Source organism: Eptatretus burgeri, chromosome 12, assembly GCF_056783735.1.
Source record: "Eptatretus burgeri isolate ZD-2024b chromosome 12, Ebu_testis_v1, whole genome shotgun sequence".
Classification (NCBI taxonomy): domain Eukaryota; kingdom Metazoa; phylum Chordata; class Myxini; order Myxiniformes; family Myxinidae; genus Eptatretus; species Eptatretus burgeri.
The window spans coordinates 24,141,774-24,156,632 of record NC_140972.1 but is presented as its reverse complement, the minus strand read 5'-3'; the positions used below and the strand labels follow the sequence as shown (position 1 = coordinate 24,156,632).

At 43.1% G+C, this 14,859-nt stretch overlaps 1 protein-coding gene and 1 long non-coding RNA gene across 4 annotated transcripts in view; one reads left to right on the top strand and one right to left on the bottom strand.

The window, feature by feature from the left end:
• The window catches only part of LOC147015259 (guanine nucleotide-binding protein subunit alpha-11), a 664,748-nt gene that overhangs the window by 404,809 nt on the left and 245,080 nt on the right, over positions 1-14,859 (top strand). The gene's annotated exons all lie outside the window — the stretch shown is intronic.
• Positions 1-14,859, bottom strand: part of LOC147015261 (uncharacterized) — a 46,553-nt gene that overhangs the window by 24,268 nt on the left and 7,426 nt on the right. For both annotated transcript variants that reach the window (XR_015050258.1, XR_015050259.1), the window contains exon 2: positions 5,969-6,128. This is a non-coding gene — a long non-coding RNA (uncharacterized LOC147015261). The remainder of the gene's footprint in view (positions 1-5,968; positions 6,129-14,859) is intronic.

Sequence of the window (14,859 nt, the reverse complement as noted above, 5' to 3'; positions counted from 1 at the left end):
CGTAAGTTGTCATTGGGTCCGACGGACTCTGGCAATTCCGCTCGGATACACTGGACCGAGGTCGCAAGAGCGACCCGGTTCGACAGAGTCCGTTGAGGGTGTGACTTCCCTGGTAATTTGATGACGTGATTACTTAGGTATATTGAAATTTGGCTATTGCCCCTACCCCATGCCGTCAGAGAATTGGCGATCACGGTCTTTAAGTGACCCGTGACCTTTCGGAGTTGTCCGAGAGTCACGACCTAAATTCTGGGTGTTCGGTGGGAGATGGCTCTACTGCTCCACCCAGTGGTCGTTTATTGCCACCGAATCCCAGCCCACAACAATACTACAGCCAGAAGCTACTGAAAGCTGAAGTTTAATTGGTCAATACATTGCGCTGCGTCGGCGATTGTCAGAGACTTCCGCACACAACACGGTGATGTTCGATTGCTGCTGATAACTCGGCATTGAACATTGAACAAAATTGAAATTGAACATATTCAATTTTTACGCTTGTAGCCGATGCACCTGAAAAACAACTTGACGACGATCATCAACTGCTGAACATTAGACGATTCTCAAAAGCTGTCATTGACAATCTTGTTGCGTTGCGTTGGCTAGTGAGTGTCAGCCCTTAAAATGAATGTCAGAAATTTTACCTCCCCCAGAAATTTAGGCGAATTGTCCAGTGGGGCAAAGAGAATGGAAAGCAGAGCAGCAAGAGTGCTTGAAGAGTGGTCAGAGAGAACAGCCCGGCAAGGCAGATAGCATGAAGAGTGGCAAGAGAGCTGGAAGGGCTAAGACACAAGAAAGTGAATAGCACGTGCACAAGCCTTGATTCAAAAACAAGCCTCTGACTCCAACAGGCTGTCAGCTTCTTCAACACATCAGCTCCACTCCCTCCTGAGCTACCCCTTTTATCACCTCTGCCACGGCTATGCCTACAATGCCTGAGTATCTCTCCTCCCAGACAGGCTGTGCCACTCATGCGGTTCATAGTTACCACTGTGATGCTATCACATAGGCTTACTGGTGTCATCGCACCTCTTGAACCATCTCAGGCTATGGGGAAGTTTTAAAACCATGTGACCGCAAACCATGTGACCAATGACGTCATAGGTGGGGAACTTTTTGTTCCTCATGGATTGGTGGTTGTACCTCGCAAGTTTCTCCTCAATCTGTTCAGCCGTTTCAGAGATTTTTGAAGGTTTAAAAAAAAAAATGGCTGCCAGAACCACGTGACCGATGGTGTTATAAAAAACTTTCTGTTGACAAAATTATTCCTGGATGACCCTCAAAAAATTTCATGTTGATCGGATATAGTGTTCTACGTATGCAATTATAACGTCATCACGAAGGCACCTATGACATCATTAAAAAAAAAACATCACTTATTCAGCACAGGGAGCGCTTGACATGTACAGAGTTTCAATTTTTCCATTGAGCGGTTTCGGAGAAAGACGTCCAACGTTACTCCTTTTATCCCAACATGGCTGCCAGACCATGTGACCTATGACCTTATAATTATCATTTCAACATTTTACATGAGTATTTGCACCTATGGTGAAAATTCGTGTCAATCCGACAAGCGGTTCCAGAGAAAAGGGAATAACAAAATGCACATAAGTACGCATGTACGGGACCGATCACTGAACCCCGCTTTTCGCTTCACGATCATGGGCGAGCTGGTCTTCACGACTGGATGACTCCAATATAAACACTTCAACGAGGCAGTCCTTCATTGGTCATTATCACCATAATAATTCATAATGTGTTTATCCATATGTTATGGAATATATTCTGTTGGAAGGTGGATTCTACTGAAACCATTTTGCAATCTTGGACGGGGTGGACTCCACGGCCCTGAGAGTAATTGGTCTGCAGTCAGGAAGCCAAAGCACAGGGTCTTCACCTTTCCCAGCAAAGACAAGTTGGTGGTCTTGTTGGCCTCTGCAACTTTAATCCCTTCTGCAATAAACTTTAAACCCCCAGCCCTATCCTATCCCGTGTTCTGCCAGTAACTTATATTTGTTACCCTCTCAAAGTCGAGGCTTTCTACTCACTACCACTCCCTTGACCCCATTTTCTCTCATCTATGGAATTGCCTCGCTCACTCAGTCTCGTCCTATTTTCCACTTTAGTTGTTTTTGAGTTGATGGTGCATTATAGGGAAACTTATGTCTTGTTCCCAGTGCTTGCATACATTGGTATTGTGCAAGCAGTGTGTTGACACATCCTTCATTTATTACTGCATGCTCGGAGTGAGGCCAAGCAATGATGCACTGGCACAACTATGTTTTTTTGTTTTGCTACTCTGGGTTCTTTAACATCCATGACCTAAATGCAGATAGGTCGGCTGGATTTATGTTCTCCCAGCATAATCCTTGCCAATAAACTGTTTTGGCAGCACAAACGCTCTGTCAAGGGTATGGGACATCTCAGATCTCAGATCATGAAAGATGGAGTGTTCTGAGATGCAGCTCCTCCTGTTGGTACTATTAAAGAATAACAGTTTTCGTTGGTTTCGATTACCGTGTTGATTACACAGTGGAACTGGAAGGGCACTCGGTAGAGCGCATACCTCCACCACGTAATACCTGACCCACGAGAACATATCGGATCCAATACATTTTTGAAATATCATGCTATACAGTACGATATTGTTTTTGGCCAGATCTCTCGATGGTGAAGAATTACTAAAAACATTCCAGTAGTCGGATCCGGATTTAGATCCTCACCAAAAGTGAAGCAATTTGTCGTGGTCACACACCTAACCTGTCCACCAAGTTTTGTCCGAATCCGTCCACAACTTTTTGCGATATCGTGCTATATATCGGTTTAGCCGGATCTCTCAATGGTGAAGAATCACTGAAAAAAATATCAGATCCGGATCCAGATCCAGATCTTCACCAATATTTAATCAGTTCTTCCTTGTGACACACCCAACGTGTCTACCAAGTTTCATCCGAATCTGTCAACAACTTTTTGAGGTATCGTACTATATAACGTTTTGGCCCTATCTCTCAATGGTAAAAAAAAGAATCACTTAAAAATTTTAGTAGTCGGATCTGGATCCAGATGTTCACCAAAATCTCATCGATTCAGACTGATTAGTTTTTGGTGAAGTTCTTGAATGACCAAATATGCAACTTGAATGACCAAATATGCTTGAATTCAATGACCAAATACACAATTCCTCTTCAAATTTCAAGTCAACGGGTTGAAAGTTGAGGATTTTAGAAATACAATCTGAGTTGTTGACCTTGGGCCTATGTTTACCTTCTGGTCAATGTTAACCTCAAAAATAATTGCTTAGTTGAATTCAGTGACCTGAAATATAAATCCTCTTCAAATTTAAAGTCAATCAGATGAAAATTAAGGATTATAGAAATTTGGCCAAAGTTCATGGTTTCAGCACCCACAAGCTCATCGCTGGACTTGGCATTCCAACCCTGGCGGTGTGGCAAAAGAGATTGACCATGTGCTCGTTGATGGTCACTGGAGGATGATCCAGAACTGCAGGGTCTACCAGAGTGCTCAGTTCCTCAATACTGACCACTGGCTTGTTGTAGCAACTCTTAAGTTGCAGATTCAATCCAGGAGAATGGTGCCATCCCAGCCTAGGCTGGATGTTGGCAGGCTCAAGGATGAGAGGGGAACTGAGGAGCTTGCGAACAAGCTGAGTGGAGATTTGAGGGGTCTGGGTGCTTTGGGGGATCATGAAGAGTTGTGGAGCGCCTTCAAAACCACCGTCCTTGATGCTGTCGGTAGATGTCTTGGAACTCACCAGAGGGCGAATAAGAATTTTGTCTCTCAAGGGACACTGGATACCATTGCCCAAAGTCGCAGGGCCAGGCTGAATGGCAGAGCTGAGCTGTACAGGGAGCTGAGGCGTAAAACTGTAAGTGTGCTGAGGGTGGTCAAGGAGGCACATGTGTAGGGAATCCGTGAGGAGTAGAGCATCACCTGTGATCAAGTGATTCTCATCCTGCTTGCAGGGGAATTCGCGCATTTCGTTCATCCAAGCCCATCCCTCAGTGTACTGCAGTGAGAGCAGAGGGTGGTAGGCTCTTGACAGAGGAGTTCGAATTGAAGGCCCACTGGGCCGGTTACATTGAGCGGCTGTACCAGGCTCATCCACCAGCTGTCGAGTTGGATGTTAGGGGTGTTACAAACATCTCTGACTTATTTCTTGTTGTTACTGGAGTTTGTCAGGGGTGTGTACTGGCCACCACACTTTTCAGCACTTGTATGGACTGGATTCTGCAGAGGATGTCTGAGAGATCAAGCTGCGGTGCATCGTTTGGGAATGTCAAGATCACTGACCTTGATTTCGCAGATGATGCAGTCATCTTTGCGGAGATTCTAGATATCCTTTTGGGGGCCTTCGAGGTGCTGAATGAGGAGTCAGAGCCGCTGGGATTACAGGTTTCTTGGGTCAAAACTAAGATCCAGGCTTTCAATGACATCTTGGATGCTGTTATCTTGTCTTTACCTGTTTGTGGTGAGGATGTTGAGGTCACAGAGAGAATCACTTTCTTTGTCAGTGATATTCATGTCTCTGCTGGCTGTGAGCCAGAGGTCAACAGACGTCTGGGTCGGGCCTGGGGAGTCATGGATTCACTGGATCATGGGGGCACTGCTGGTACCTGTGCGAGAGGAGGAAAATCCCGAGTCTTCAGGTCCTTGGTGCTTGCAGTCTTGCTCTATGGATGTGAGACTTGGACTCTGACCAGGGATGTGAGACGGAGACTTAATTCCTTTGGTACCAGGTCTCTTCGGAGAATCCTGGGCTATCGCAAGTCGGACTTTATGTCCAACAAGCGGTTGCTGAGAGAGACTCAAATGAGATTTGTGAACTGCATAGTCCATGAGCATCAGCTGCGGCTGTATGGACATGTGGCTCGTTTTCCTGACCCTATTATCCTGCTCACCACATTCACTCAGCGAGGGAGCCTCATGAGTGGAGGAGGCCATTGGGCCGACCACATCCACATGCCTCGTGTTTGCAGCAGTTTGATCAGCATCTCAAGGAGATAGGGATGGGCCAGGCATCTGCCTGGGGGATGGCCAGACTGAGGCCCCTGGAGTACCGGTGGAAAGTGGACGCAGCAACGCGCTGCTCTGGTGCATGCTCCCATACCTAACCTACTTGACCTGATCTTTTGGTCTATGTTGACTTCAAAATTAATAGGTGCTTGAATACAGAGACTTTACATGTGAATGCTCTTCAAATTTCAAGTTAATCCGATTAAAATTGTGGATTTTAGAAATTTGTTCTATGTTGACCTTTTGGTCTATGTTGACATTTTGGTTTATGGTTACCGCAAAACTAATAGGTGGTTGAATTCAGCTGCAAATGGTCTTCAAATTTCAAGTCAATCGGATGAAAATTAAGGATTTTCGAAACCAACTTATTTGTTGACTTTGGGCCTATGTTGACCTCAAAAATAATTCCCTGGTTGAATTTACTGAACTGAAATATAAATCCTCTTCAAATTTCACATCAATCCGATGAAAATTGAGGATTTTAGAAATCTCACCTAAGTTGGTGACCTTTGGCTTAAGATGACCTTTTGACCTCAAAAACAATAGGCCTCTTCCTTATGATAAACTCTACCATGTGGTGAGGTTTCGTGAAGATCAGTTTGAAATCTTGACCTGCAGGCAACAAACAAACAGACAGACAAACAGACGGACAGAATCACAAAATCGACTGAACAATCTACTTTAAAAATCTTCGATTTTGCAAGTAACAGATAAACAGACAGACCCAAACGCATGACCCCCTCCTTTGGTGAGGGTAATTAATTGATCTCATCCAATCAAGGGGAGTTAAAATTCTTGTGATCCATCCTGGGTGGGGATGACCGTGCCAATATGTTACCTTTCCCATCAAAATTATAATTACAATTATCTCCACAATTAAGGATATTCTTCTACATCAAAGGAAGTATGTGCAGGAATATCTGTAAAAACGATGTACCGTAACGAAGTTGTGCGTGATGTTCAGTGATGTGATGTCATGTCAAGTCATGAACACCAAGGGTTAACATCTGCAGTTCCCTGATATGGCTGAGTGATGAGAGAGTTACTCCCAAACATGGCATCCTCCTCTCCAGCGGGCATCACTCTGACTTCTTCCTCTGCACACTCACATCAACAAAAGGAAGTCAAAACCACTCAAGAGCATTGTCATCATCATCTCCATCATTATCTCCATCATTATCCTGCGTTCCAACACAATCCTGTAATGAATATCTCTCTATCTCTCTGTGGTTCTCCCTCTTCCTCGTTTCATACATTTCAGTTCATGTTTCATTTCACTTTTCCCTCCACTTTCATATCTTGATTTTCTTCATCACCAACTCCCACTGTGTCACTTTACAAGGGAATTTAGGCAATTTGGTCCATCATTACTGTGCTTCATACAGAGCCACAAATCCCCATTTACTGTACAAATTAAATTAAGAAAACCTCATCTGATGACGTCGAAGCGAACCAAGATGGACTGCTTCGTGGAAGTCAGCTCCATTCACCCGTCACTGATTGAAAGTGGGATTGTGAAAATTCGATTTTTCAAACTAGAAGAGCACTCGGTCGAGCGCATGCATCCACCACACAATGCCTGATCCACGAGAACATATTTGGCCAGTTACATTTTGGAAATATCATGCCATAAAGTACAATATCGTTTTTGGCCCTTTCTCTCAATGGTTAAGAATCACTTAAAAAACAAGAGAAAGAGCAATCAGAGATTGCAAACCCTCACCAGGACTTCTTTTGAGAGGTGTATTTAAAAAAAAAAGTTTTTCAGGTAATTCCAATATGGCTGCCAAGCCATGTGACCTATGACATCATATGTGTGACTCTTGTTCCTCATGGAAAGGCGGTCATGTGTGTAAAGTTTCGCCTCGATCTTTTCAGCCTTTTCAGAGAAGAAGATTTTTGAAGGTTAAAAAAAACAAAAATCAATATGGTTGACGAATCACGTGACTAATGACGTCATCAAATAAATTTGTGGCACATTTTATCCCAAGATGACCCTCAAAAATGTGTATACTGATCAGATGTTGCGTTCGACATATGCGGTTATGACATCATAATGAAGGCAAGCACCTATGATGTCATAAAAATACCACACTCATTCCACATGAAGAGTGCTTGCTGTGTGCCACAAGTACACCCAATGCTTGAGGAACAGTTGTGTGAAGTTTCCCCTCGATTTGTCCAGCCGTTCTGGAGAAGATTTAAAAAAATAGATTTTAGGGTAAATCCAATATGGCTGCCAAACCATGTGACCAATGACATCATATGTGTGAACCTTTTGTTAGCCGCGTCTTGCATAGCGAACGTGGCTCCAAGAGAGCTCCATGTTGTTCTTCTATCTTCTTGTTCTTCTTCTTCTTCTTCTTCTTCTTCTTCTTCTTCTGAAGACAAAACCTTAAGGACTCGGCTCTGTGGTGTACTGGCATGCGTGGGCACAATGCGGGGAGAGGCGTGGAGGAGTGGTTTTGGTGGTCACGTGCCTGCAAGGGATATAGGTGTTCTTATACGGGCACACTCGCCGCAGGTGTGGACCACCACATCCCCAGCACCCATGGGTGTCCATCTCGCTCCCCGCGCGGCCGCGCGCCCACGGCTCGCACCGACAGACGTGCGCGAGACCTGGGGCACCTGGGTCATCGCGTGGACCCCGGGGTCACCCGACATGCCCCAGCCGGAACTACCCATCACGTCCTGGCCGGCGATGGCGCGGACATCTGTGAGTGTCTGCTCGACAGCTGAAGCAGTCTCGACCGCTGAGTCGAATGTAACGTCGACACTTCGCATTCGCAGAATCGCCGACACCATCTTCGCATCTTGCAGCCCAGAAATAAAGCCATCTCTGAGTCGAGCTGGACGCTCCTCGCCGTGAACTTGCACGCCACGGCCGAATGCTTCACCCGTGCCACGAAATCTGCAACGCGCTCCTCCGCACCCTTCGCGAGGTGATCGAACTGGTATCGAGCCAGCCGCAATGACTTCTCCAGCGCCATGTGGGCTTTCATCTTCCCTACCACGTCTTGAAACGACAGCCCATCGTCACTGGGCTTATCCGGCGCTACCAAATTACTTAGCAGCCAATAATGTTCCCTTGATAACGAGGCGAGCAAGATCGATTTGCGTTTGCTCTCGTCGTCCACATCATTCGCGTGGAAATAGCACCCCAATTGTTCAGAAAACAATTTGAAGTCGTCTCCGACGAAGACGGGCACTCGTCCGTGCGCCGTGCCCCAACCTTCCGCCGGACACTACAGGCTCTTTTATATACAGGATCCGGATCTCCTTAAATACTAAACACCTGTACACATCCTCGCATTGAGGGTGCCTTTTGAGAGCGTCTATCATGAACTTTTAAATATATTCGGACATTTGCTTTAAAGTTTCGAAAAGTTCACGTTACTATTTAAAGATTATTCCATTTAATTTGTTGTAATTTCGTAAATACACGATTTTCTCGTCATGAACAGGAGCCTCCATGACTGGTCTCACTATTGGCTCCATCAAGGCACGTGACGAAATATCGGAAGTTGTTGTTGTTATTGCCTTTAGGACGCGACTCTTGGACACCTTTGTCCTTGTTCTGCATGGACAGGCGGTCAAATGTGTAAAGTTTCACCTCAATCTGTTCAGCCACTTCAGAGAAGAAGATTTTTGAAGGTTTCTTTTTTTAAACGATATGGCTGCTGAATCACGTGACCGATGATGTCATGAATTTTTTTCTGTGGACAATTTTATCCCAAGATGACCCTCAAAAATGTTTGTACTGATGGGATGTGGGGTTCCACATTTGCAATGACGTCATAACGAGGGCACCTATGACATCATAAAAATCACACTCATTCCACATCAGGAGTACTTGCTATGTGCCAAGTTTCAAAATTTTCCTTGATGCGGTTTCAGAGATAGAGGTCCAAAGTTTTTCCGTTTTTAGCCACGTCGCGTTGCGAACGCTGGCTCTAAGAGAGCTCTGCATTGTTGTTGTTGTTGTTCTTGTTCTTCTGGTGAAGACAAAACCTTTATTTATATATTTATCTATTTTTTACTTTTTTTTTAACCGCATCGCCTTGCGAACGCTGGCTCGAAGAGAGCTCCGCGTTGTTATTGTTGTTGTTGTTCTTCTTCTGGTGAAGACAAAACCTTTATGACGCGGCTCTTGGACACATTTGTCCTTGTTGAAATATGGCTGCCACACCACGTGATCTATGACGTCATAATTATCATTGAAACATTCTACATGAGTAATTGCACCAATGGTGAAAATTTTTCCTCATCCAACAAGCGGTTGCAGAGAAAAACACGGAAGTTCTGTGCGGACAAACAAACAGACAGACAGAAAAACAAACAAATGGACCCAAATGCAATATCCCCTCTGATTCCTTCGGCGAGGGTAATAACCAGATCCGGATCTGGATTCGGACCTTCACCAAAATTGAGTCAATTTGTCCTTGTCACACACCCAACATGTCCACCAAGTTTCATCCGAATCCGTCCACAACTTTTTGATACATTGTGCTGTATTTCTCAATGGTGAAGAATCACTTACAAAATTATCAGATCCGGATCCGAATTTGGATCTTCACCAAAATTCAATCACTTCTCCCACATCACACACCCAACATGTCCACCAAGTTTCGTCCGAATCCATCCACAATTTTTGAGATATCGTGCTATATATCATTTTTGGCCAGATCTCTCAATGGTGAAGAATCAGTGAAAAAATTCTTGTAGTCGGATCCGGATCTTCCCAAAATCTAATTAGTTTGTCGTTGTCACACACCCAACCTGTCCACAAAATTTCATCTGGATCCGTCCACAACCTTTGGCGATATCCTGCACACAAACAAGCAAACAGACAAATAGGATGTTGTGCAGAGCATGAAACTTGCAAGATCCATAAAACAAATTTGATTTAAAAAGTAATTGGTGGTTGAATTCAATGACCAAATCTGCAACTCCTATTCAAATTTCAAGTCAATTGGATGAAAATTGACATTTTGAGAAATCTGGCCTATGTTGACGTTTTGGCCGATGTGGACCTCATGGTCCATGTTGACCTCAAAAATAAATGGCTGGGTGAATTCTGTGACCTGACCTAAATCCTCTTCAAATTTCAAGTCAATCGGATGAAAATTGAGGATTTTAGAAATCACACCTAAGTTGTTGACCTTTGGCCTATGTTGACCTGGTGACCTCAAAAACAATAGGATTCTTCCTTATGACAAACTCGACCAGATGGTGAGGTTTCGGCAATATTGCTTTGAAATTGTGACCTGTAGGCGATAAACAGACAGACAAACAAACAGACAGACAGACGGACAGACAGAATATCAAAATCGACTGACAAATATACTTGAAAAATCTTCGATTTTGCAAGTATCAAGAAGAAGACTTCGTGCAAAGCACAATACTTGCATAATCCATCAAACAAATTTGACCTCAAATAGAATTGGTGCTTGAATTCAATGACCAAATATGCAACTCCTCTCCAAATTTCAAGTCCATTGGATGAAAATGGACAATTTTAGAAATTGGCCTTATCTTGACCTTTTGGCCGTTGTTGGCCTCAAAAATAATTGGTGGTTGAAATCAGTGACTTGATATGGAAATCCTCTTCAAATTTCAGGTCTATTGGATGAAAATTGAGGATTTTATAAATACAACCTTACTTGTTGACCTTCGGCCTATGTTGACCTTTTGGTCGATGTTGACCTCAAAAATATATAATTGGCTGGTTGAATTCAGTAAACTGAAACATAAATCCTCTTCAAATTTCAAGTCAATCGAATGAAGATTGAGGATTTTAGAAATCTCACATAAGTTGTTGACCTTTGGCCTACGTTGACCTTGTGACGTTTTGACCTCAAAGACAATACGCTTCTTCCTTATGACAAACTCTACCATGTGGAGATGCTTTGTGAGGATCAGTTGAAATTTGTGACTTGTAGGCGATAAATAGACAGACAGACAGACAGACAAACAAGCAGTCATAGACTGGTACTTACGAAATAGTCAACTTGACCTCTGACCTTGTCTAATAAAAGCTGTCTCTAGAGAAGGTAGCGACGCAAACCAGAAGTTTCTACAATGATTCTGTACCAAACCATCAAAAATCGTAACGTCCACCGAAGCAAAAATCTCCATTTCTCCACACAATTATTTAATATTATTTTATCAAAGTCACAAAACTGTAATATTCGGCCATCCACCAACAATCTAAACATAATCCGACGGCTTAGCGAGTCAGGCATGTGACGATAACTTTTATTGGGATAAAAAATGACTTTCAAACACCATCTTTATCGAAAACACCGTCAGCGCGCACACGGAAAACCATTACGTGACTCAACCCTGCCTCTGCTCGAGCGCACTGCACCACGTGACGACCCGTGACGCGGCGAGTGAAATATTTTTTATACAATCTTAAAACGTCTCCAAAACATCCGATTTTTACCAGAATTTCGACAACCGAGTTTTAAGCGTCCCAAGCGATCGCAAAAACCGAAGACAAATTTAAAATCGAAGTTAAAACGAACTCGTAACGTCGAGCGAAGCAAAAATACTCCATTTCTCCACATCAATTTATGGAATTATGTTTGACCTCACTGTGACCTTGACCTTAGACAGATTTTGACCAAAATCTAATCAGCACTAGCCATTACCCTCCCGAATCACATGGTGTCATTTGACATTGGTAGCTTCTTCCGTTCTCGAGTTATCGTGCCCATAAACAAACACACAAACAAACACACAAACAAGCAGTCATAGACTGGTACTTACGAAATCGTCAACTTGACCTCTGAACTTGTCTAATAAAAGCTGTCTCGAGAGAAGGTAGCGATGCAAACCAGAAGGTTCTATGATGATTCTGTACCAAACCATCAAAAATCGAATGTTTGACCTCACTGTGAACTTGACCTTTGACCGATTTTGACCAAAATCTAATCAGCACGAGCCATCACCCTCCTGAATCACGTGGTGTAATTTGACATTGGTAGCTTCTTCCGTTCTCGTGTTATCGTGCTTACAAACAAACACACAAACACACACACAAACAAACACACACACACAAACAAACAAGCAGTCATAGACTGGTACTTACGAAATCGTCAACTTGACCTCTCACCTTGTTGAATAAAAGCTGTCTCTGGAGAAGGTAGCGACGCAAACCAGAAGTTTCTACGATGATTCTGTACCAAACCATCAAAAATCGCAATGTCGACCGAAGCAAAAATCTCCATTTCTCGACGCAATTATTTAATATTATTTTATCAAAGTCACAAAACCGTAATATTCGGCCATCCACCAACAATCTTTACATAATCCGACGGCTTAGCGAGTCAGGCATGCGACGATAACCTTTATTGGGATAAAAAATGACTTTTAAACACCATCTTTATCGAAAACACCGTCATTGCTTTCACGGAAAACCTTTACGTGATCAGCGACACCTCTGCTCGAGTGCGCTGCATCACGTGACGACCCATGACGCGGCGAGTGAAATATTTTTTATACAATCTTAAAACGTCTCCAAAATATCCGATTTTTACCAGAATTTCGACAACCGAGTTTTCAGCGTCCTAAGCGATCGCAAAAACCGAAGACAAAATTAAAATCGAAGTTAAAACGAACTCGTAACGTCTATCGAAGCAAAAATACTCCATTTCTCCACATGAATTTACAGAATTATGTTTGACCTCACTGTGACCTTGACCCTTGACCGATTTTGACCAAAATCTAATCAGCACTAGCCATCACCTTCCTGAATCACGTGGTGTAATTTGACATTGGTAGCTTCTTCAGTTCTCGAGTTATCTGTACCAAACCATCGAAAATCGAATATTTGACCTCACTGTGACCTTGACCTTTGATCGATTTTGACCAAAATCTAATCAGCACTTGCCATCACCCTCCTGAATCACGTGGTGTAATTTGACATTGGTAGCTTCTTCCGTTCTCGAGTTATCGTGCCTACAAACAAACAAACAAACAAACAAACAAACAGAAACGGAAGTCATCAATATAGATTTCGTAAGTAACAAACAAGCAGTCATAGACTGGTACTTACGAAATCGTCAACTTGACCTCTGACCTTGTCTAATAAAAGCTGTCTCTCGAGAAGGTCGTGACGCAAACCAGAAGTTTCCACGATGATTCTGTATCAAACCATCAAAAATCGTAACGTCGACCGAAGCAAAAATCTCCATTTCTCCACACAATTATACCTTAACGTAACTCAACGGCGCGTCTGCTCGAGTGCACTGCATCATGGGACGACCCGTGACGCGTCGAGTGAAATATTTTTTATACAATCTTAAAATGTCTCCAAAACATCCGATTTTTACCAGAATTTCGACAACCGAGTTTTAAGCATCCCAAGCGATCGCAAAAACCGAAGACAAATTTAAAATCGAAGTTAAAACGAACTCGTAACGTCGAGCGAAGCAAAAATACTCCATTTCTCCACGTGAATTTACGGAATTATGTTTGACCTCACTGTGACCTTGACCTTTGACCGATTTTGACCAAAACCTAATAAGCGCTATCCATCACCCTCCTGAATCACGTGGTGTAAATTGACATTGGTAGCTTCTTCCGTTTTCGAGTTATCGTGCCTACAAACAAACAAACAAACAAGCAGTCATCGACTGGTACTTACGGAATCATCAACTTGACCTCTGACCTTGTCTAATAAAAGCTGTCTCTGGAGAAGGTAGCGACTCAAACCAGAAGTTTCTTCGATGACTCTGTACCAAACCATCAAAAATCGAATGTTTTGGATGTTTGACCTCACTGTGACCTTGACCTTTGACCGATTTTGACCAAAATCTAATCAGCGCTAGCCACCACCCTCCTGAATCACGTGGTGTAATTTGACATTGGTAGCTTCTTCCGTTCTCGAGTTATCATTTTTTGGATGTTTGACCTCACTGTGAGCTTGACCTTTGACCGATTTTGACCAAAATCTAATCAGCGCTAGCCATCACCCTCCTCAATCACGTGGTGTAATTTGACATTGGTAGCTTCTTCCGTTCTCGAGTTATCTGTACCAAACCATCAAAAATCGAGTATTTGACCTCACTGTGACCTTGACCTTTGACCGATTTTGACCAAAATCTAATCAGCACTAGCCATCACCCACCTGAATCACGTGGTGTAATTTGACATTGGTAGTTTCTTCAGTTCTCGAGTTATCGTGCCTACAAACAAACAAACAAACAAACACAAACAAACAAACAAACGGAATTGATCAATATACTTACGAAATCTAAAGATTTCGTAAGTAACAAACAAACACACAAACAGAGGACGGAAGTCATCAATATGGCGATTAATTAACAAACGGAGAGAAAGGGGGTGAGAACATAACCTCGTTCACGTTCGGTGGCAGCCAAAGACATCGGCCATTATAAAGCTTGTAGTGTTCGTGTGAGAAAGCTCTGCAAATATTTGAAGACTCAATAGCTCAGCGCACTGTCACTGTGGAAGTGATGACGTCCTTGGGTTTGAGTCCTGGGTTTAGACAGAATTGTTTCATACTCACCCCATGCAGGAATTTATTCCTGTATATTAAAAATTTACAAAGCTGTGTCGTGACCGTGTTGTCACTGAACTACTTCCTCAAACTTCAGTGAAATTGTACCAAACTTCTGGGCTGCACCTAGCTCTCCCATGTGAATGTCCTCAGGGTAATAAAAAAACAACAAGCTCAAATGAGCTAAGATCCTCATCCTCTTAATGATGACGTCATAAAAATGAATATGACGTAATTGTGATGTATCAGGTTTGCGATAAATTATCTGTGCTAATGCCCGGCTTGATTCCCGCAAACAA